At 40.6% G+C, this 21,731-nt stretch overlaps 1 long non-coding RNA gene across 1 annotated transcript in view; it reads right to left on the bottom strand.

The window, feature by feature from the left end:
• Nucleotides 1-19,510, bottom strand: part of LOC113593593 (uncharacterized) — a 191,454-nt gene extending 171,944 nt beyond the window's left edge. The window contains exons 1-2 of the long non-coding RNA XR_003413876.2: nucleotides 19,368-19,510; nucleotides 18,990-19,179 (exon numbers count right to left, since the gene is read on the bottom strand). This is a non-coding gene — a long non-coding RNA (uncharacterized LOC113593593). The remainder of the gene's footprint in view (nucleotides 1-18,989; nucleotides 19,180-19,367) is intronic.
• Nucleotides 19,511-21,731: the final 2,221 nt, after the last annotated feature.

Here is a 21,731-nt window from a genome sequence, read left to right as displayed (position 1 = left end):
AAACTGGAGGTACTGGCTGGATCACCAGAGACCATTTTGTAACTATTACCCTGAGAAAGGATGGCACCTCCTAAAATAGAAGGGGAGAAGAAAGGAAAAAAATGCTAGGACACTGATGATACCTTAGACCTCCTGCAACAGCCCCAGACAACTCACCACCATCTCTGTTAACATCTCTCTTGTTTAACCCACGGTCATTTGTAATTTAGTGAAATTGCTAAATAATACTCAGAGGAAACTACCATGGGTACCATCTGTGCCACTTGAGAGAAGAGATTATTTTGTGAAATGAGAAGAGTATATAGACACAACTTTACTACCTGAACCTTTGTCCTAACAAAACTAGAAAATCCATCAATTCTTGGAATCTCCCTGCAAGTTCCTGTGCCTAGATCTTTCTCCAGACTCTTGAGAAGCTTCTTCACCCTAATGCACCTTCTGTACAATTTTTAATATTTTTCAATAGTCTCATTAAATATGACATAGTATGTTGAATTTTTTATCGATTGGTGTGAGTGCCAACGTTGAAATTCACAATCTTCCCTGCTAGACTGGGCATCCATGAGGGGAGGAACTATGTATATTCTGTTTCCCATGGATCTGATACAATGGCCTCAACAAACATAGGCTGAGATGAGGGATAAAAGAAGAGATCAATTAATAAATAAAAGAAAATAAGTTAGAACATAAATACTGTTTAAACCCTGAAGCAATGAGGGGAACTATACAATAGAATTTAACTTTGACTAATGGCAACGGTGATGAAGAGGCTACTAACTGAATCCTGTGTGTATATGATGTGGAGGAAACAGGAGTTTGGGAGACCAGAAGACAATGTCTGTGAGCTCCAGTCTGTCTTGTTCCAGAAGCCAAACTGTGACAAAGACCCCAGGTCAGGAGGAGTGTCCTCAACAACCCCAAAATGATCCCTAAATTCTGGTCAACAGCATTTATGTCCATCATGACAGGAACAACAACAAAAAACTGTTTTGGTCACTATTCAATCAACAAATACCCTCAATCAGTATGTACTAACGGTGGGGAAACCCAGTAACCATAACCCATTTCACAACTGTGTCTGCTACCTTGGACCCTCCTGGCCTGTCTGCTGGGACGCACAAATTCCCTTCAGAAAGAAACTCCCAAGACCAAGGCACATCTGGAGATTGTCTCCTGGGTTTGCCACCTGCACCTTTAAGCATTCTTGCCCTTCTGGTTTCTCATTCTGCTGGCTCACTTATGAGAAGCATTATGCAATCATTTGACCCTGAGCCAAGGACACAAGCCCACAGAGGCCCCAGCTAATGTGAAAATAAAGCTCTCTCTGCTTTGCGGGGGCTGAGTCTGCTGGGCTAAGCAGCTTCCTGGGACCATCAGAAGGTTGGTGTTACTCATTGTGTAGTTGTTCTATCATATTCTTTTCCTAAGATATGGACGAGCCTTTGCAGATGAACCGTTATTTGCACTTTCCTACTGCCACATGGGTTTGTTTATAACATATTACCAAAATATGTTTCACATAGAATCCAGAGCTTTACGAGGCTCCATATGGTGATGTGTGCTCTCTTCTTATCTGGAGATCTGAGCCACTGTGTGATTTATGGGAATCCACGTAGCTTTCAGGTAATAAAATCAAACCTACAAGTGGTCAGATTCTCTTTTCTTGCACACACAACTTTGCTTATATCCGTCCTTTCAGACGGTGCCAGGCAGCGAGCAGGCTGGCAACAGGGGGAAAAAACACCAATGTCACCGTGTAAAGGACACTGAATTCAGAACAGGATGACTGTGTACCGGCGGTTTATACCTGTGAATCACAAATTTACTCAAGAACAAGTATGTATTATTCTTTTAAAGCTTGATCATTTAGATTCATTAAGTCCTCTACTTAAAAGGAATAAGATTGGTAACTGTATTTTAATAAAATATTTAAATACTTAAACATGTTACTATTTTATTAATAAACATTAGAGTATATTTGACTCTAGGAGCAGGCTATTATGGCTATTGTTGGTTTTAAATAGACTAGGACTTCGGGAGAAAACCTCGAAGGACTTTAAGGCCTGTTTTTCAACCTGTTTTACAAAGAAAAATACATTTCCTTCACACGCTCAACTACTCATATTTAACTATACATATCTACACTATCAAGAACATATTTGCCTTGACCTAGAGAAAACAGAATCCCAGCCCAGTTCATACTAAATGCCTGCATCGTAGAATACGGCAGAGAGATAGACATATGCGTTGGAATTATTTATGTTGCTTGTGTACTTTGGGGAATGAACATCTTGAAGACAAACTCAGAATTTCAGTAAATCGAATCTGGAGGGTTTTGTTTTTTCTTTTTTTCTTTTTGCAATAACTGAAAGCAGAGGGGCAAATAATCCAGAAAAGCAGATAATCTAAAAGCAACTTAAGTTTAACTGTTGAATATGGTAGGCATCCAACTCCCCCTGGATGCATCTAGTTATGTTTTATGTACATTCCTATTTAAATTGACCTGAGTACTCATTAGTGAAGAACAAGCTAAGGTGCTGGGTAAATAGGAGTATGAAACAAGTTACAGAGGCAAAGTGGATTCAAAACCCAGATATAATTCCATTTTCTATTGCTTTTTAACTTCTAGGCAAGCTTATTAAAGAACCACTTTTCATACTGCTCTCAGAGAGTATGTCTTTTTTTTTCATACGTAAGCAACGCAAATGTTAAATGATCATAAAATACAGCCAAATATCAGCTTTTATTTCATCAGTCATATCCACATGAGCCCAACCATTCATTTTCTATTTCAAACAAACTAACAATTTGGACTTGCCCCAAATGACTTATAGTTTCCCAAATTTGTGTGGCACTACTTTCCTTGCCAGGCACACTTTCTCTGCCCTTGCCCATGAATCAGCTCAGGAGTAGGGTGGCAATGACTTCTGAGGTTTGGAGCCTGGTAGAGAGGACTCCAAAAAATAGCAGCAATGATTGCAAGCAAGAACGGAGCCCTTCCTCTATTTGTGCCATGCGCTTGACGTGCGCCATCTTGTAACATGTTGGATTGTGTTAGGGTCAGAAATATTTAAGGCCCTGCAGAGCAAAGACAAACTGAGCTTGTGTCTCAACCACTAAAAAGTACACTTATCTTACATCATGGAAAACTCAAACACTCAAAGCAGGCCAGAGAGATGGGGAAATAATGCCGTTAAGAAAAAAAAAACTAGACAGATCATTTACCTTAAATAAACAAGGTGTAATTTATGAGCTATCCCTATCTTCCACATTTGCCTTGTTTTGTGACTTCACACAAGTTGAAAAGCATGTTTCACAAACCTTAGAGCCAGCACAAGACTTAGGATTAGTGGTTACACACTTCAGATGACTGAACCCAGCTTGTGCTACAATTGACGATAAAGTCTTGTATCTTGGCACTAGACATTGCAAAAACACAATAGATAGGATCTGTAACTCACAAAGAAAGAACAAAGCCACTGAATTTTATGAGAACATTGCATCCTGTTCTACTTTTGGACTGTCACAGTGCTTTGCTTATTCTTATATCATGTATTTCTCCCTGTGTTCTAGGTTATACTTTGCAGGTTTGTCTTAATCTCTCTACTAAACTCTACAAAATTTGAAATAAGAGATGGATTTTATTTTCTCCTGACGAAAAAAGAATGAATGACATGGCATTTAGCCCAGTGTCCCACACACCAGTGAATCTCAACAACCATCACTTGAATCGAGATAATAAAAGTTTTCGTGAGTCCAGAAGGGTGTTGTTTACAAGTGATCACAAACTTATGAATCTTCTACCTTCTTGCCCACACAGTAAAATACAGGGACCCACCATGGAAACATCGTCGCCTACTCTCATGTCAAGAGAGGATCCCTGCCCATCCCCCATTGCAAAATACTCATAACAAATCAAACAGACAGAACTTATGGAAAAGTAGAGTATGTTTTGCCTCTCAAAATGACTGAGTTTTTACTGGGGTTTACTTCTGGTTTCACTTTAATTTGGGATACAAGACCCAGGAATGTTTTGTGGTTGGCATCTGGTCAAGGATAGCAAACAAACCCAGTGGATAATCCTATCTCATTGGATAGCAGAAAATCATGACAGTTTATTAAGGTGTCAATTTGGCTAACTAGCAGTCCATAGATTACAATTTTCCTTTTTAGTGCTGTGTAGGGATAAGATGCTAAATTTACCTGGAAAAGCTCAGGAATAGCAGGTGTTCCACAAACAGAGCAACATTGACTTTGTTCATCTGATCTCCTTCCCTCTCCCTCTCTTCTCTCTGCCCATCCCCTCTCTTACTATATCCCTTAATACCTGTGGGGAGATTATGTGTTGCAGGATCAATGGGGTGGACAAAGGGGCCCAACTCCTTGAACACAGGTCTCGTTTAGCTTAAGTACTTCATTTATCATGAAAATTTCTTAGTGAAGCCTTTAACATATTGTTCAATCTAGATCAAGCAGATCAAAAAGTAAGGACATGGAAGAACTGAGAAATAAGAGGTAATTTTGGTTTTATAGCTATGCATTAAAATTTATTCCCTAGAGAGACTATACATGTTTACAAGATCAGAGGAACATCTCAACAAAGCCCTCCAATTGGAAATTGCACAAGCTTGTCAGATTAGCAGACAGGAAAGTGGTTAACAGTGTACAGGCTGAGTAAATTTCGACAGGGCCCACCCATGTAAGACTGGAAGAAAGTCCCTTAAAACCAGGGCCGGGGAGTGAGAGTGAGTGTGGGGTGGAGCATGGTAAGTTTTCTGGAGAATGATACCCACAAAATGGCATCATCTTTAGATGACCTTCTCTATGTGTCCTGTGGACAAAGGCTAATGTTTCAATCGCACAGTTCCTGTTGTCTTCTCTAACAGATTATCACCTTCCTCTTAAAAACAGTGTGCCAATATATTACTTTACAAATTGTTAAAATGTGGCAGTTTGGGTAAATATGCTTCAGGAAAGCTCTTGGGTCATCACCCCTTCCACTCCCAGCCATGCACCCGGGTCACGTCTAAGAGCTCTGACAAGAGAGGAGGAGAGTGGGACGTATCTAAGAACTGGGCTGGAAGGCCAATGGAAATCAAATTTTGCTTAGCAAAGCGATTTGGTTGTTACAGGCTATTCAAATACTGACTCTAACTACCAGAAACACAATGATGATTTTAATCAGGTTTTGCCCTCAGTGTGCAAGGGAAAAAAGAGCGAGAAAAACAAAAACAAAGTCCAACTCACAAATGGTAATGGAAATGTTACAGGACCAGGAAAGACAGGTGGGGGTTAGTGGAAAGTGGGAGATGGGGAGAGGAGTTAGGGAGCAGTACAACGAAGAGGCAACTTTTTAGCTAGCCCACGGCAAACAAGGGTTAGCAAAAGACTATCAAACTTAGGGAACAGCATGAGCTAAGTCTTGCAAAGAAGAAATAACATAGTCCATGGATAGTTTGGGAAGCCCTAAGAACCTTCAAAGTAAGTAATCCAAGGATTAGTAATAGTCTGTGTTTTTTATTTTAGTGCTTCCTTGACACTCGGAAGGAAACAATCATCATGTTTTCTCCTAATACATCTCAGTTACAGTGATGTACTTCTAAGATTTTTTCCAAACCCAAGGGTGCCAAAACCACAGAGTTAACAAAAACTCTTGGAGTTTACTTAGGAGAGGAACATTTGTTTTTGTCTTTTGATTACCCACAATGTTTCTAGTTGTGTCCTTTTGATCTCACAAAAAGAAACATCTTCTAATTAGTTGTACAATACATACATACATACTGGGAAAATATAGATAAGCATAAAGACAACAAGAGTAGGCTATAATTGCCATCACCCAAATATATTCTCTGTTAATATAGTGGTAATGATCTTGCAATGCTTTATTCATGAATAAATACATATACATATATGTTAATATATGCATATGAATATATGTGTATATACATATGAATAAAACATACATATGACACACACATATATAGGTATATTATGTGTATGTATATTTTAAACAAAATTTAAATAATAAAATTAAATATGTACATTTAGGAATCTGCCATGTCCCCTTGCCATGGCATTTTCCTCTGCAGTATCATTTATTTTGCAAAATATTCCAGAGTATGGATATTCTAATTTTAACTTGCTATTGACCATCACAGAATGGCCTAATTTTCACTACCTTTGACCATTTTTTGACTAATTAGAACTTGTCTGGCCTTCCTCTTCTCATGGATAAATTCCCTCAGGGTCTATCCATGTAGTGATGGCTGGGCCCCTCTTCTGGAGTCCTAATAAATGAGTCCATCTAACTGAACTTGATAAAAGACAATCTGGGGCCGGGCAGCTTTCATGCCTAGTAAGCAATGCCTGTGAGAAAAGAAGATCTAAGCCCTATTAGTCACTAGATCCTACAATGCCCTACAGATCCCCCGCCTATTCCAATGCTCTCCCTTCTCTCTGCATGCAGGGAAGGACAGGGTCTCTGACTGGGCTTGGTGCTCCTTTTATCTGGTTTCTATTATATGACAGTTGCCGGCTTTTCTAAACTGTAAACGGCTATGACTTTCCGCCCAGCAGTCAAATCACCATGGTCTTTTGGGAAAATGTAAGGCAAGAAGTTCAGGTTATGAGAGGAACAACATGAGGCAATACTTTGCTATAATAATCCTTTCGCTAGCTGAGGTCCAAAATGCTAGATTGAGTTAAATAACAAGATTAGAATGAAATAAATAATGGCAGCTAAGCGAGAAGTAGGTTACAGGGATGTTATTTCAGCCTCCTCAGAAAAGGGATGTCCTTCACAGGAAAAAGGCCCTTATGTTGAGCGTTCAGGTAGAAGGAGGGAAAAAAGAAACAGAAGTCCAAAGAGTATGTTAGAAAAAGGGGTATATAATTTCCAACAACATGGCTTGGGATTGCAATGGGGTTTGATGACTGGGAGAGGAGTAGCGGTGGGGGCAGTTCCGGGCTTCACGGTTGAGACCAGTGGTCTGCAAACTCTTTCTCTTTAAGGGCGAGACAGTAACTATTTTAGGATCAGCAGGTCAGACAGTCTCTCCCACCATACCACTCATCTTTGTCGTTTTAATTAGAAAGCAGCCACAGACCACACCTACACAAATGGGTATGTGTATGCGCTAACAAAAATTTATTCATAAAATCTGGTGGCAACCTGGATACGACCCACAGGGCACAGCTTTCTGTGATTTAAATGATCAAAATGATTGTGGCTGTCAAGCTTCAATTCCTTTCTCCATAAAATGGAAGTCCTACTATCCCAGCTCTGAGTGTTAATGAAGATTAAATAATCGGGAAAGATCCCAACACACTACCTGGCCCTAAATCCACACCAAATGTTAACCTAGCCACCACCCTCAAATCAGTGATCATTAGCCACAAGGAGCATTGCCCCAGTTAATTATGCATGCACGTTAAGAACAGCAAAGCAGGTGGGGAAGGACATGATAAATGGAAGGCAGATATTGCTCTGGGTGGTGCTTTTTCTACACACACAACTCAGGACAGATTATTAAAAAGCAACGTCTTACAAATTGAACAAACGGAACAAAGTACAACTGCAGAAACAAATGATCAAAAGTAATTTCCATGACAGTAACCTCCTCATTTTCCTCCACTTTAACTGAGCTTTCCAAACTTTAATACATATCCTTACTTTTAAGAAATGAAATTAAATAAAAGAGCGGAAGCAAAAACAGATTTGTATAGATGAGCGGTGCTTTATTGAAAGTGTAAAATAGTTCATTTAAGATGATTAATTTCAGTCAATATGGCACCTTAAGTTTGACTGGGGGTGGAGTCACTATGATTTTACTTGAGAAAGTTCCTAACTACCTCTCTGCAGAGCCCCACTACAGATTCTTTGAAGCATTTCTAAATGAGGTAATTTTATTTTACACTGGGTTTCTTGTAAAAATTATTGTCTTTCTGTACATCTAATTAAAATAAAGATGTAATAAAGAATTTACTGTTTTAATTAGGGCATAGATCTTAAAGCAATTAAGGCACCATTAATAATTCTTGAACAGACTCTTGCACAAGATGAATAAAAAGATTTTTACACCATGAAAAATCAATACGCATTACTCATTTGCATTAACAAAGCTACACGAAGCAATCTGAGACTTCATTAAATTATTTCTCCTGTAAACCAGAGGAGTTTGGAGAGCCATTAGCTATTTATAACCTAGTGGAACTTCACTTAAAAGGGAGAAATCTTACCCAGCACTAGGTACTTATAGTGGTGGTATTTAAATGCACAACTACATGATATCAAAATGTTAGTGAGTAGAAATGGATTGATAAATTCCAGTAGAGGAACTTAATGATCAAAGACAGCCCCTGTCATGGTGTTATAAATGGGTTTCAGCTCTACTTGAAAGTAAGTCTTACATTTTTGTCATGAAGTTGTGATTAAGGTTCTCCCATCACTTTCCATACCCTGCCTCCCCCATTTCTTTTCTTCCTCCACATTTGGGCTATCTTTCCAACAACATCTAGGAGACATGAAGACCAGTAACCTTAAATGCAATCATGAGGGCATCTCAAGTAGGATTATCAGAGTTTGGTATTTTCTATAATTTCATCTAGTATCATTGTCATATAGGAGAATCTAGGAAGGACAAAACACAAAACCAAAAATACTTGAGATAAATTTTTTCCTCTGTTCGTAAAAAAATGGAAAGATGGGGCACCTGGGTGGTTCAGTTGGTTAAATGGCTGACTCTTGATCTCTGCTCAGGTCACGATCTCAGGGTTCATGGGATTGAGCACCGCATCTGGCTCTGTGCTGACAGTGTGGAGCCAGCTTGGGATTCTCTCTCTCTCACTCTCTCTGCCCCTTCCCCCTCAAAATGAATAAACTTAAAAAAAGAAAAAGAAAGGCCATGATGTTATTAAAAAATACTGAGAGGAAGGGGCGCCTGGATGGCTCAATCGGTTAAGTGTCCAACTGCGGCTCAGGTCATGATCTCACGGTTTGTGGGTTCGAGCCCCGTGTCGGGCTCTGTGCTGACAGCTCAGAGTCTGGAACCTGCTTCCGATTCTGGGTCTCCCTCTTTCTCTGCCTCTCCTCTACTCATGCTCTGACTCTCTCTCTCTCTCTCTCTCTCTCAAAAATAAATAAACATTAAAAAAAAAACATGGAGAGGGAGAAGAAAGGTTTGGCAACTTTAACTGAAGCCATTTGTCCATAATTGATTAAGTGGAGGCTCCCTGGGGAGCCCTACACATGGAAGCAAAGGCCTCAGGCCAGGAAATGTCCAATTCCCCATGGGAAAAATGGCCTATGGGATTGAATGACCAAATGCATAGCTCCAACAGTGACTCTGGGTTCTTGTTAGTGGCTGTGTTGTATCCTAAGGTGACAAATGATGGCAGGACAGGTAAACAAAAATTCTTACTGGGTTATTTGGTAAAGCTCTCAGCATGGCCAGTTTTGATGACGTGGGTGGCCAGTAATGTGGATGAAATGAAATCATCAGGTAAGTCAACAAATAACCAAACCAGTCTGGGCAAAAGCTGTTTCTGGGGCTTTGGGGAAAGTTGCTCTAGGAGCCTTCCAAGAATTTCGAGAGGATTTGTAAAATGCTCACAAACTTTTCCAACAAATCATTCGAAATTTGTAGCAGATTTGTAGTTCCTTATGTGAAGTCTCACAATGTGGCCAGAGAAAACCCTCTCGGGGTGCAGGCGAGTAGAGGGTTCTGCTGCAGGGGTGCCCGGAAGGCTCTGCATGTTTGCAGAATGTGCTGCAACACCGTGTCATGCTGTAATGAACCGAATTTTGACTCAGAGCACCCCATGTTTCAGTTCTCTTCTATTAACCTTAAAATATTAGATTAAATCGTATTATTGTCCATAATCCAGCTTACTGTAGATAGAATTACCTTTAATATTAATGTATTTTGAAGTTCATGAACTACCTCAGTCCTACCTACCAGGAAATATAAACGCACTGACACCAATAAAAATATTGATTACATCCAGGGAGATAGCTGGTTATCCTCCCCATATCTATGCTCCCATTCTTTCCAAGTGAGAGGACCCACAAATTCTAAGTGGGCTCATCACTGAGTGTGGCCTGGTTTGTAATTTCTATCCAGTAACATGCATGGGGAAATTTCATGGGGCATCTTCCTTAAAAACAACCAGATCATACCCTTTATCCTCTTCTTATTCATCTACCCTTCCTCCTTGCTTCTGGAACACAGATGAGATGGCTGTGGCTGAAGCAGCCATCTTGGACCGTGCACTGACTTTGGAAATGGAAGCCATATACACAGAGCATCAAGACTGAAGAAGCTGGCCTATGAGGACTTCAGGGAGCAGGAATAAAGGTTCCGGGGAGGCCTTGCAGCTGATTGTAGCCTAGCTGCGAAGTGAGCAAGTTCATGGTCTGTTGTGGCAAGAGAGGGTTTGCATTTGGATTGTGCAAAAATCATAAGGATAACCCTGCTCTGCACGATCAGGGATGTATTTTCACTTGGGATGCAATTTTGAATCTGTAGCCAAATTCACTCACTTTTTTCTTTAAAGTGTCTGAGTTTTGATTGCTAAGGTCTTCTTTTCAAAATCCACTAAAAATTTTTTTCCGTAATTTCCTTCAGAACAGTTGGGTTTTCTTTTTTGGTATTCAAATTCTGTACCAATCTTAAATAAATGGTACTAGAATTGTTTATATACTAGAGTATGTGTATAATTCATACTTAAGTCCAATTCAATGATCCATAAGCAAGCATTTTCTCCACCCCCCCACCCCCACCCCCCCACTACAGTGAAATTTTTGTTCTCAGAAAGACAGGAATCTATATTTGATGGAAGAAACACATACAGTGAAACCTATGGAATTGTTTACTAACAACACTAATAAAAATGTTTTGAGTATTAAATTACTCAAAATTGGAAAAAAGAAAAAAAAAGCATTGCTGACTTGGGTATGTTAATACAGGTACTCTCGTATCCTGGTGGTGGGAGTGTGAATTTCTTTTTAGAAAGCAATTTGGCAATTTGTTACAGAAAGCTTATTAAAATTCTTACTCTCTGATCTGGTAATTTCACTTTAGGAAATCTACCCTAGAGAATAAGTTCAATATTTTGACAAAGAAGTTCAAGGACACTTATCTCAGAATTATTCCTAGCAGTGAAGTCTTTTTTCAAAATGTCTGTCTCTCAAACTTGATTAACTTATGGCACATTTATCACGAGGATATTACACAGATGATAAAATGGTTTTTTTGAAGAGTTTGTAATGAAACGGGGCAGTGGTTATAATGACGAATAAGAAATACCATGTATGACTTAAACTTAAGTAGGTACAGACAAATGACTTGAAGGGAATGCACTGTATGAATTACCCGAGATTATAGTTTTTATTTCCTGCCTTTATTATTTTTTTGTATTTTTAAGTTTTCCATAATGATAGATTTTTATTGTAATTATAAAGAGTGATTAAAAATCTAAGTATGATTCTGGGTCCCAGTTTGAACAACATAAGGAGTAGCACTGCTTACGAAAAACTGACTTAACCCGAAGTTTTCCTCTCTGGGTCTGGGTCTGCTGCTACATGTAATACCATTACTCTTTTGCCACCAAATCCAGAATTCTCTCTCTCACTAATAACCTGATGAATGTGAAATGAGTTATAAGCCAATTATAAAAAACTCATTACTGCCTAATAGACATAAAATAACATTAACGCAGAAATGCATCTCTTCGTGCACTGATAGTCTTGCTGTTCAATCTGCCTGGGAAATCAAACCCCCATCATTTAAATGCACCAAATCAGGAAATCTGACCAGAAACTTAGTTACTTCGTCACCTGGCAATGGGTCTCTTCGTTGGTTAAGTATTAAATGATCATCAAAGTATACTGAACAAAGACTAGTTTTACCTGAAGGAGTCTGAAAGTTCAGAAACTCAAGAACACAGAAATACTGACATTCTGGTAATCTAGAACTGGATTGATAGCCTCAATAAAGAGTGACGTTACATTGGACAGAATAACATTCTACTGATACGGCTGAATATAGAATAAAATACGTTATTCTGATTAATACCAAGTTTCAATTAGCTACAGAATCCTAGCCAATTTATTTAAAATGACCCTAAAGCATGCCCAAAGAGCTATGCACCAAAGTATTGCTGATAGCAATATTTGTATTAATGAAAATAGAAGAAAATTTAATGTCTAACAATTGAGCTTTTTAAAAATACAAATCATGTTTCCATAAAAATCCCATGCCATCATTTAAAAAATGTTGTCAAAGAATATGGAGTGAAATGGGAAAATGTAGACAACATGTATTAAAGAAAATTGTGGTTCTCAGACTGGAATCCTTATACACATATGTGTATGTAGAATTTTTCCATTCCTATAAATATAAATTCATATATATGCAATATATGTATAAAAACAAATATTGCCCCAAAACATCATCTGTAGTTGACAGTATCATAGTTAATTTTTATCTTTTTCCTTTTTGTTTTCTTTTTTTTTAATGTTTATTTATTTTTGAAAGAGAGAAAGAAAGCAAGCATGAGTGGGGGAGGGGCAGAGAGAGAGCGAGAATGGGGGTTGGGGGGAGAGTACCAAGCAGGCTCTGTACCACCAGCACAGAGCCCCATAATGACCTGAGCTGAAACCTAGAGTCAGAAGCCTAACCAACTGAGTCACCCAGGTGCCCCGCCTTTTTGTTTTCTTTAGTTTTCTTACAACCAAAAAAGATGACCTTAAAGTCTTCATAATCTTCTCATCAATGAAGTCATTAAACAAGCCACATTAATAATAAAGACATCAATATGTGCTCAAGTACAGTAACAGAGACTAAATCTCAGTAGTTGTGAAATATTTATTTACAAAGCAGGGACAAAAAGCTATTTTAACACTACCAGCAGGTTTTCTATTAGTGGTCATATATAGCTCTTCTATAGACAGGAGGAGAAAAATTGGCCCTTCAGTGAAACGTTGGATTATGCGAAGGCAAAACCTTCCTGGAGTGGCCGGGTGTTAATCTGAGATCAAGAGAATTTAATTGCTCTGTGTAACACTGCAAAAGACTATCTTCATTCTGTGTCAAGTTTTCCCTGTAAGGTTTTGTTGAATTGAGAAATGAGCACAGAATATGGAGGAGGGGACGGAGAGGGAGCAAAGTTGGTTTCTCTTTCCTATGGGGCTGGACCAGGGGTGGTAGGGTAGTTGTCTCAGAGACTGGGGAACACCTAGATGCTAAGTTTGCAGAACCCAAACAAAAGCAGGATCAGTCGGCAAGATAACCAGAAACTTTCTTGTAAAGCCTTGACTTTCCCCCTTCCAGGGCTTCCGAATCATTCTGAAAAGTAAGCAACATAATAACCACAAACAAGGATGCGCTCCTTGTCAGGGAATATTAATGAGCTAAGGTTGATGATACAGAAATAACTTGGAGGATTAATATTCACTTGGAGTTAGAGGGCAGGACAGGAAATGTTTGTGTCTGTCTCTTTCATCATCCTCTATCAGGATGTCCTCTATCAGGAATGCAGTTGGCTCCAAGCAATAAATAGAAAATCCAACTAAGTGTGACTTAGCCAGTACAGACATGTATTATTCCATGGAATGACAGGGAAGTTGCTGTCACTGGTTTAGCGATTCAGTGAGGTCACCAGAGACTCAGTCTCTCCTTTCTTCCCTTTCTGTCATTCACAGCACACTGGGTTTTGTCCTTGCGTTTGCTGTCTCATGATTAGAAGGTGGCTGCCAGATCATGACATTATCTTTGCATTCCAAGACAGAAGAAACGGAAAAGAGACAAGCGCACTTGTTTCTTGTACTAAAATAGTGAAAAACGTCCCCAGAACTTCCATCCTCACCACCAGCAACTTTCTATTGTATTTGTCACCTGGATACTTCTGGCTGAAAGAATGGCTGAGAAAGTGACTATTTCATTTCTTCCTAGCCCTTGAGGGAGGTGGCTCAGGGACAGTGGGCACAGATGTGACTCTATCGGCAGACAAGGTCTCTCTCCCACTCCTCCTTGTGGTTCTCACATTTACAGGACAGTTTTTCTATCATTTCTCGTTGCTCCTTTGGCTGCTCCCCCACAATTGTGGCAGAACGTCTCTATTTTTCCATTTTGTTTGATGTGTCCATAAATATAAACAAATAACAAAATTTTGTGAACATGGAATCTTAAACACAATGAGAAACTTACGGATGGTTTTGTACTGTACACACGGGCAGCAAAAGCTCTCAAAAATCAGTTCCTTCTGCCATGATGAAGGGAAGATGGTCAGTTAGACCCTGCCCGATTCCAAGAGAGTGGCCAACATTACCTCTTCTCCGCTTCTCTTGTCTTATGTACCTCAGGACACCAAGAGGGGACAGCTGCCAGGGACATGAATCTGGCTACCGCACACCTTGAATACTCAAAGAGTAGTCTCTATCGGTGTTTTCCAACTTTTTTTTGCTTTGTTGTTCCTCTCAGAGCCTTTTTGGGTATGTGTTTCCTAATTGCCTCCCTCATAAAATCTTGGTGGACAGATACACTAAATACCTGTTCATGTATCATGTGCCTAACTGTGTTTTATATATAAAAAGAGTAAGATTTGGGGGGCACCGGGTAACCCTGTTGGCTTAGCGTCTGGCTCTTGATTTCAGCTCAGATCATGATGTCATGGTTTGTGCGATCAATCCCCGTGTTGGGCTCTGTGCTGACCATGCAGAGCCTGCTGGGGATTCTTTCTCCCTCTCTCTCTGCCCCTCCCCTACTCTCTCTCTCTCTCTCAAAATAAATAAACTTAAAAAAAAAAAAGACTAAGATTTTTATACTTCCCTCCAACCACAAACCAAGTTTTGCTACCTTGGGATAATATTGCTACTACTGAGAATGCATGTCTGTATCATCAACTCTTCTTCTTAGGGAGGGGCGAATGGCGGTGGGGGGATTAAGGAAAGTATCTTAATGGACTGCTGGAGGACAAGACCAACCTTACACGCAGAGACAGAAGGAAAAGCATTGGATGTTGTGGGAATGCAGGAATAAAGCTGAAGAGGTAGGGGACTGTTAGGCATGTAGGGGGCATGAAGAATGTGCAACTCAGCTGGTGTCACAGGTATAGATGGGCAATAAAGAGAGATAATCCTCAAAGATATATTAACTTTCAGATGCTACAGCCAAGGGTCTCCATGCTGATACAGAGTATCACCTGTAACAAATGGGGGAACTCACTGAAGGGAAGTGAATTCATCAGCCATGGTGGTTTGGATGATGGTTTCCAATTTGACTAGTCTCCACACCTTTATTTTTTAACTTTTCAAAACAACTGCTTCGAAGTTATTATAAGAATGAGTCTACCTTAATAATCTTTACTAGTGCCGATAAGAACTCCTCAAGTTCCCACTGGACAAGAACAACTCTTTGTTCGGATAAACTATAATGGATACCTACCAAAGCAGCATTTGAAAATATAAGAGAGTAGTAAAAAATGACTTAGGAAGAAATTGCACGAATTCTCAAATGATAAGCTCTCCCTTGAGCTTCTTACTGCAAAGAAAACACCTAGAAGCTTCAGCATGAATAAAAGTTGCTTTGTGTTCTACTTTTCTGCCAAAATGGTCATAATTAATTTTGTTGACACAAATACACAAGAGTTTAAAGAGAGATGGCCCATTGTTGATGAGACCAACCCATTCTCATCCTAATACACTGGAGAAATACGCCTGACCATTCACCCATGTGAAAGCAATCTTTCTAATGTCTCCAAGGTCAGTAAGACCTCTGTTAAAAACAAACCAAAAAGCTGTTGCTTGAATGCAAATGTACCAGGATCATAGCATGCATTTAATTTAATCAGCATTTCGATGAAATTATGTAATAAAAGTAATTGTGAAACTTACAAAGACTTCTTTTGTGTGCTCTCTCTAGTATTATTGTATCCCCCTTAGAATAACTCTCACTTTGAGACACACACACAGACACACACACACAGAATTGGATAATTTCAAGAGGTATGCATTAAAACTAAAAGAGAAATCTGTCTTGTGAGGGGTCAGTTAGATTAACACATTACAACTGGTAAATTCTTCATCTTTGAGATACTAGGTCAATAAATAAAAAAAAAAAGGAAATGCAGGCAGATTTTTCCCATTGAATTTATAACTCTTTTGCTCTCTTCAAGAAATTTAGAAGTTATCCTATAGGATTGATTGTTCCTTTTTTTCAGTCTGGGAAACAAATCTGTGTAAGGACCATGCCATTCAAAGCTCAGAGGCCTTCTTTCCAAATTGGTCAAAGAAACCAGTAATTAGATGCACTATCTTTTTACCCAATAGTCAGAATGCAATACCTAAATAGTAACAGAAGTTAAAATTTCTAAAGTTTAAAGGCATTTCCTAAATAAAATTTGGTATCCTGAAAAGGATCCCTGATAAAGAATATTAGTGCAAAAACTGGTAAAACCCAAATCAAGTCTGTAGTTTAGTTAGTAATAATGTATCAGTATTAATGTCTTAGTTTTAATAAATATACTTCCGTTAGGTAAAACGTTACTATTTTAGGGAAAGCTGGAGGAAAGGTATGTGGGAATGCTTGCACGATCCTTACGATTTTTTTCTATAAATCTAAAATTATTCCCCAAAAAAGTATATTTAAAATTTTTTTTCTCTCCAGTTTACCAGTCCTAGAGAATATCCTTAGCATTTCTTGGGAAGAACCATGTTTTCTGGTCACTCTAACACACCAAGAATTATTTTGCTCTTTTTGTAGATAGAATCAGTTAATAACGGTCTCCTGCATTAAATTCTACGAACAGTATAACAAAACCGTTAGCTCTGGGGGCTAAAGCTAACTTTGTTGGTAGCTTCCCCAAATGCTGGGGATCTTGCATTTGGATACATAGCAAGTGGTGAGATCCGTCCCTGTGGACAGCTCAATCTCTCCATTTACACCCCATCAGGACAGGACCCAATTACACTCATCTCTTCAGCTTGAGTAACAATTCTGCAAGAATTTCGATCAGCAGGAGGTTTCACAGTAAAACCAGTTTAAACCTCCAGTTCCCCTGCTAACAGGCATGTTACTTTGGGCAAAATCTTTAGCCACTTCTGAGTCCCCTTTCCTCATCTATAAAATGTACTGCTAAGAAGATCCAGTGAGGTGACACATGTAGAGCACCCAACAGTATGTGGAACACTGTGGAAGGTTAGCACACCTCCTCCATAGGACAGCACCATTCACGCGGGATGCTATTTATTTTTAATTTTGAAACACTCTCCTAGTACTTATTATGTGTGAGACTCCACTCTAAATGTTTTTCACATAGTAACGTTTTATTGTCCACCTTATGAGGTAGGCATTATTATTACTCTCCTATTTTACAGATGAGGAAAATGGAGGCTCATAAGGTATCATAGAACATATTCTACTAAAGACACACTTGGGATCAGATATTGTGCTTGCCTTCTTCTCGGCAGTACTCCTCACGGTGCCCAGTACTCAGTAGGTACTCAAATACATGCATGACCACATGCACTCCTATCTGCCACCCAGCATCCCCAGCATTGTAGAAAGGGACTAACGTTTGCCAAGGGCCTCCAACAATCTAGTCTACCAAGTTTCAAATGTTCGACTCTCATTCAAGTCTCAACACCGCCTTATAAAGGTGCACTGGAATATTTCTATTTCCACCTGGGGAATACATAGACAGGTACTTAATTTCCACACGTCCTACAATTATTAGAAGCACAGCCGAGATCATAATCTCAGGATTCCTTTCAAAGATCAGGCTCTTTCCAATGTACTTGGTAGCCTCCCAATTGAGATCATTACTGGGGATATATTTTGCCATAAAGATGGCTCTTTATCCAGGTCTCTGCTCAGCCACCATGTCAGAGAGACTTTCCCTTACCATCCCCATGTAAACTGTACACATTTCCCTTGCTATCCTTTTATTGTGCTTCTTTCCTCAATGTATTCATCATTATTTGACAGCATCTGGCTTTTCTTTACCTTCTGCCCCCGAGCTAATGGGTACATTCCAGGACAGGCATGGAATCCTCTGCCTCGGTTACATTGTATCCCAAGACCCGAAACAATACCCGATCCAGAGTAGGTATTCAACCAAATATTATGGGTGGGAATAAATGAACAGACATGTAGGAGATTCTAGCAACCGGTTGTTCTTAACCTTATTAATGTTACTCATGCCTTTTATCAGTTAGGTAAGTCATTTGGGACAAAGTTTTATTTACTAAGATAATACTGATAAGAAAACCGAATAAAGAATGTTGGTTTCAACTAGATCAAAGCACAAAGACCAAGCAACACCGCCACCAACCAGGAGACCCCACAGGTGCGGTGAGGACCGCCTCCCAGCAGGCTGCACAGCTGACACCACTCTTACCAAACAGAGCCCCACTTTTCCTGCCTGCTAAATCCTTGGGAGCTCAAAAATATCCCTCCACCCGCTGATCATAAATTGTCTTAATTCACCTCGCATTTTCCCATCAGGAAACAACTGGCCTTGGTTTATTTTTTATCACTTTATTTACATGTCTCCTGCAAGACTGAAGCATCGATTTCCCCCAAGATGATGTTGATAGGATCGATTAACCACAATGAGCACGCATGAAAGTGCTGTTGCTTCGCTCCTAACTCCGGGGAAAGAAAGAGGCGCTGCAAGCAGCCAGCCTCTGCTGAAATCCGCCCAGCTCCAGTGATTTTGAAGGTGGCAGGAAGGCACCTTTGCTGATAAATTACAAGTGAGCTCAAGCACTTGGATGACCCAGATAACATACCAAATACAGCACAACTGAGAACCCCGTGGGGAGTCCGGAAGCCTGAAGTCATATTTGAAAGCTATCTTTCAATACAGTCTATATGAGGGACAGAAGATGTGGAAGAGGTAGCTAGGGGCAAGGGTCACGCAAAGGATTAGCTCTTCGTCGGAATCCTAGTTGGAGCGCTGGGGGGTAAACTGGAACAAGGTGGTCTTACCTTTCATGGGCTTTCAGAAGTTTCTAGTTCTAGCATGTCCAGTGCAGACCGAGAAAGGGAGCTGGAGGCTTCCTGCTTAGTGGCAGCGCTGACTGGGCCTTGCAGGCGGGTTTATGTGAAGACACAAACGCAGCCTCAATCCCGCCTGTGTCTAGATTCCGCTCCCACCCAGGCAAGCAGGCTTGCAGTCCTGAAAACACACAGGCCAGAGTAGAGCCTCCCACTTCAAACACCAAGTGGTGTCGCCTCCGGACAGCAGAAAGCACTGAGTCTTCAGCTCTCTGGCAGAATCAAGCAGGGACTCTCCCAAAAGCATGCACCTTGGAGCAAGAGAGACTCCTCCCCCGCCACCACTAAGCCGATAATTACTCCACTCACCTGTGGTTCCAGAGTTTCCGTGGTCTCACCTGGACAGCTTCTGGACCTGGTAGATTCTCCCTTCCCACTTCAGACAAAAGGCTGGGGACGGGAAGGGTGTTCATTAGGGAATGAGAACCCATATTTTAATTTTTGTTTATTTATTTTTTAAGTTTATTTTGAGAGAGAGACAGAGAGAACACGAGCAGAGTGAGAGGGAGCAGGGGAGGGGCAGAGAGAGAGGGAGAATGCCAAGCAGGCTCTGGCTGTCAATGCAGAGACTGACACAGGGCTCGAACTCATGAACTGTGAGGTCATGATTTGAGCTGAAATCCAGAGTCGGACACTTAATCGACTGAGTCACCCAGGCGCTCCAAGAATCCATGGTTTTTAAATACTCTCAAGGGATTTTATAGGACCCTTCAACGAATGTATCTCTGAGAACCAATTCTCCAAAATTTCAAAGGTTCTCAATCATGGTTGCGGATTATGTGAATTACTTGAGAAGGTTTTAAATAACATCGATGCCTGTGTCTCATTCTAAACCAGGGTTTCTGTGTTGGGGCTTGGGGGAGTCCCTGGTCCCTACTCAAAGAGATGGCCTAGCACCTTTCCCTCCCAAACAAAAATGTCTGCAGGCATTCCCTGAAAGGGCGGGCCTACGGGCAGACTCCATTTTGTTCTGTGTCCTTCACCTTGACCACGCCTCCTCCCCTTGAGTAACGCCCAGCAACCTGCTTGCCTAATAGGACTGCGACCCTTCCCCAGCCAATCGGCTGAGGCCACAGCCAGTACCTCACCAACTGCCCCTAGACCCCAATAAAACTTTTGTGCTTTTGAAACTCCCCCTCTCTCCCTGGTATCTCACCGCTGCGTCAGTGCAGGTAGGGGATTGAGCTCGAGCTAGCTCGAATAAAGGCTCTTTTGCTTTTGCATCGGACTCAGCTCCCTGGTGGTCTTTGGGGATCACGAATTCTGGGCATAACACCCAAAGGCATCTTGGGAGACAAAATCCTCTGCCCTTCCTCCCCCTGGTGGTAGTGATTAGTCATCTCATGTTTTCAAGCTCATTTGGATGTGCAACCTTTTCTTCCTTCTTTTCCACTGCATCCATCCGTGGCCTCATAATCCCTGGTCACTTTGATTAATATGCATATCTTCAATATACACAGGCACATGTGTTTCAGGAAGATAACAAGCCCACATTCTGAGCTACGGTCCAGCTAGTGTGTATATCTGAAGTTACATGTTCATGGCCAGATTTGCATTTGGATTGACTTAAACAGTTCACAAAAGGGACCTGACAACTAACAATAAATTACTAATGATGTTAGCAACTTTTTAAAAGGCAAATTAAAAAGGCCAAGAATATTGGTTTTTCCCCCACCGGTTTGGCAAAATGGATTCACACATTAAATGTCTCATGAGTGTCTACAATGCGCCAGTCAGGAAGCACCACACGCGAGGTGGTTGCCATTATGGAGCCTATCCTTTGAATGGGAGAGACCAATAACATGTGAGATTACACGCCAAGTAAGGCAATTGTAGAAGTCTTCACTGTCATAAACCAAGGGAAGGAGAATCTGGGGTGGCACTACTTTAGGGCACCAGAGGAGGACATAGTAGAAATGACATCTGAGCATAAAACTGGTGGTGTCACCTGCTGGGGATGACGTGAAAACAGGTGCAGTCTTTTTGGAAGACAATCAGTAAACCACGATGAGCGTGCAATTGTCAATTGTCAATAAACGTCAGGGTGAAAATAATGTGCATCTTACGCAATCATTTAGCAAATATAAGACATCTCTGAAAATATGCCCTGTCAACACCACAACTGAAGCAGTATGCCAAGGAAATTTCCAACACACTGTAAAATATCTCAATACTGCAAAAACTTCATAACATTTTGTAAAACTACAAGCTACTGAACTGCCAACAAAAGGAAGTAGTTGGATAAATTGTGATGGATCTACTGAAGTGTGGAGAATGCTTAAGACATAGTGTAAAAATTTATGTGAGACCACAGAACATGTGCATATTGGTCTCTGCTCTGGTTCTTGGCACAGTGCTTCTAAAATCTTCATAATTTCCAAAGTGGTAAGAGCACTGAAGAGCACTAAAAGCTCTTCTAACGTTTGTCTTGCATCCTCAACCTCTTATAAATTCCTGGGGCGCCTGGGTGGCGCAGTTGGTTAAGCGTCCGACTTCAGCCAGGTCACGATCTCGCGGTCCGTGAGTTCGAGCCCCGCGTCAGGCTCTGCGCTGATGGCTCAGAGCCTGGAGCCTGTTTCCGATTCTGTGTCTCCTTCTCTCTCTGCACCTCCCCCGTTCATGCTCTGTCTCTCTCTGTCCCGAAAATAAATAAACGTTCAAATTCCTGATTAC

This window comes from Acinonyx jubatus, chromosome A2, assembly GCF_027475565.1.
Source record: "Acinonyx jubatus isolate Ajub_Pintada_27869175 chromosome A2, VMU_Ajub_asm_v1.0, whole genome shotgun sequence".
Classification (NCBI taxonomy): domain Eukaryota; kingdom Metazoa; phylum Chordata; class Mammalia; order Carnivora; family Felidae; genus Acinonyx; species Acinonyx jubatus.
This window is presented reverse-complemented; position numbering and strand designations above follow the sequence as displayed.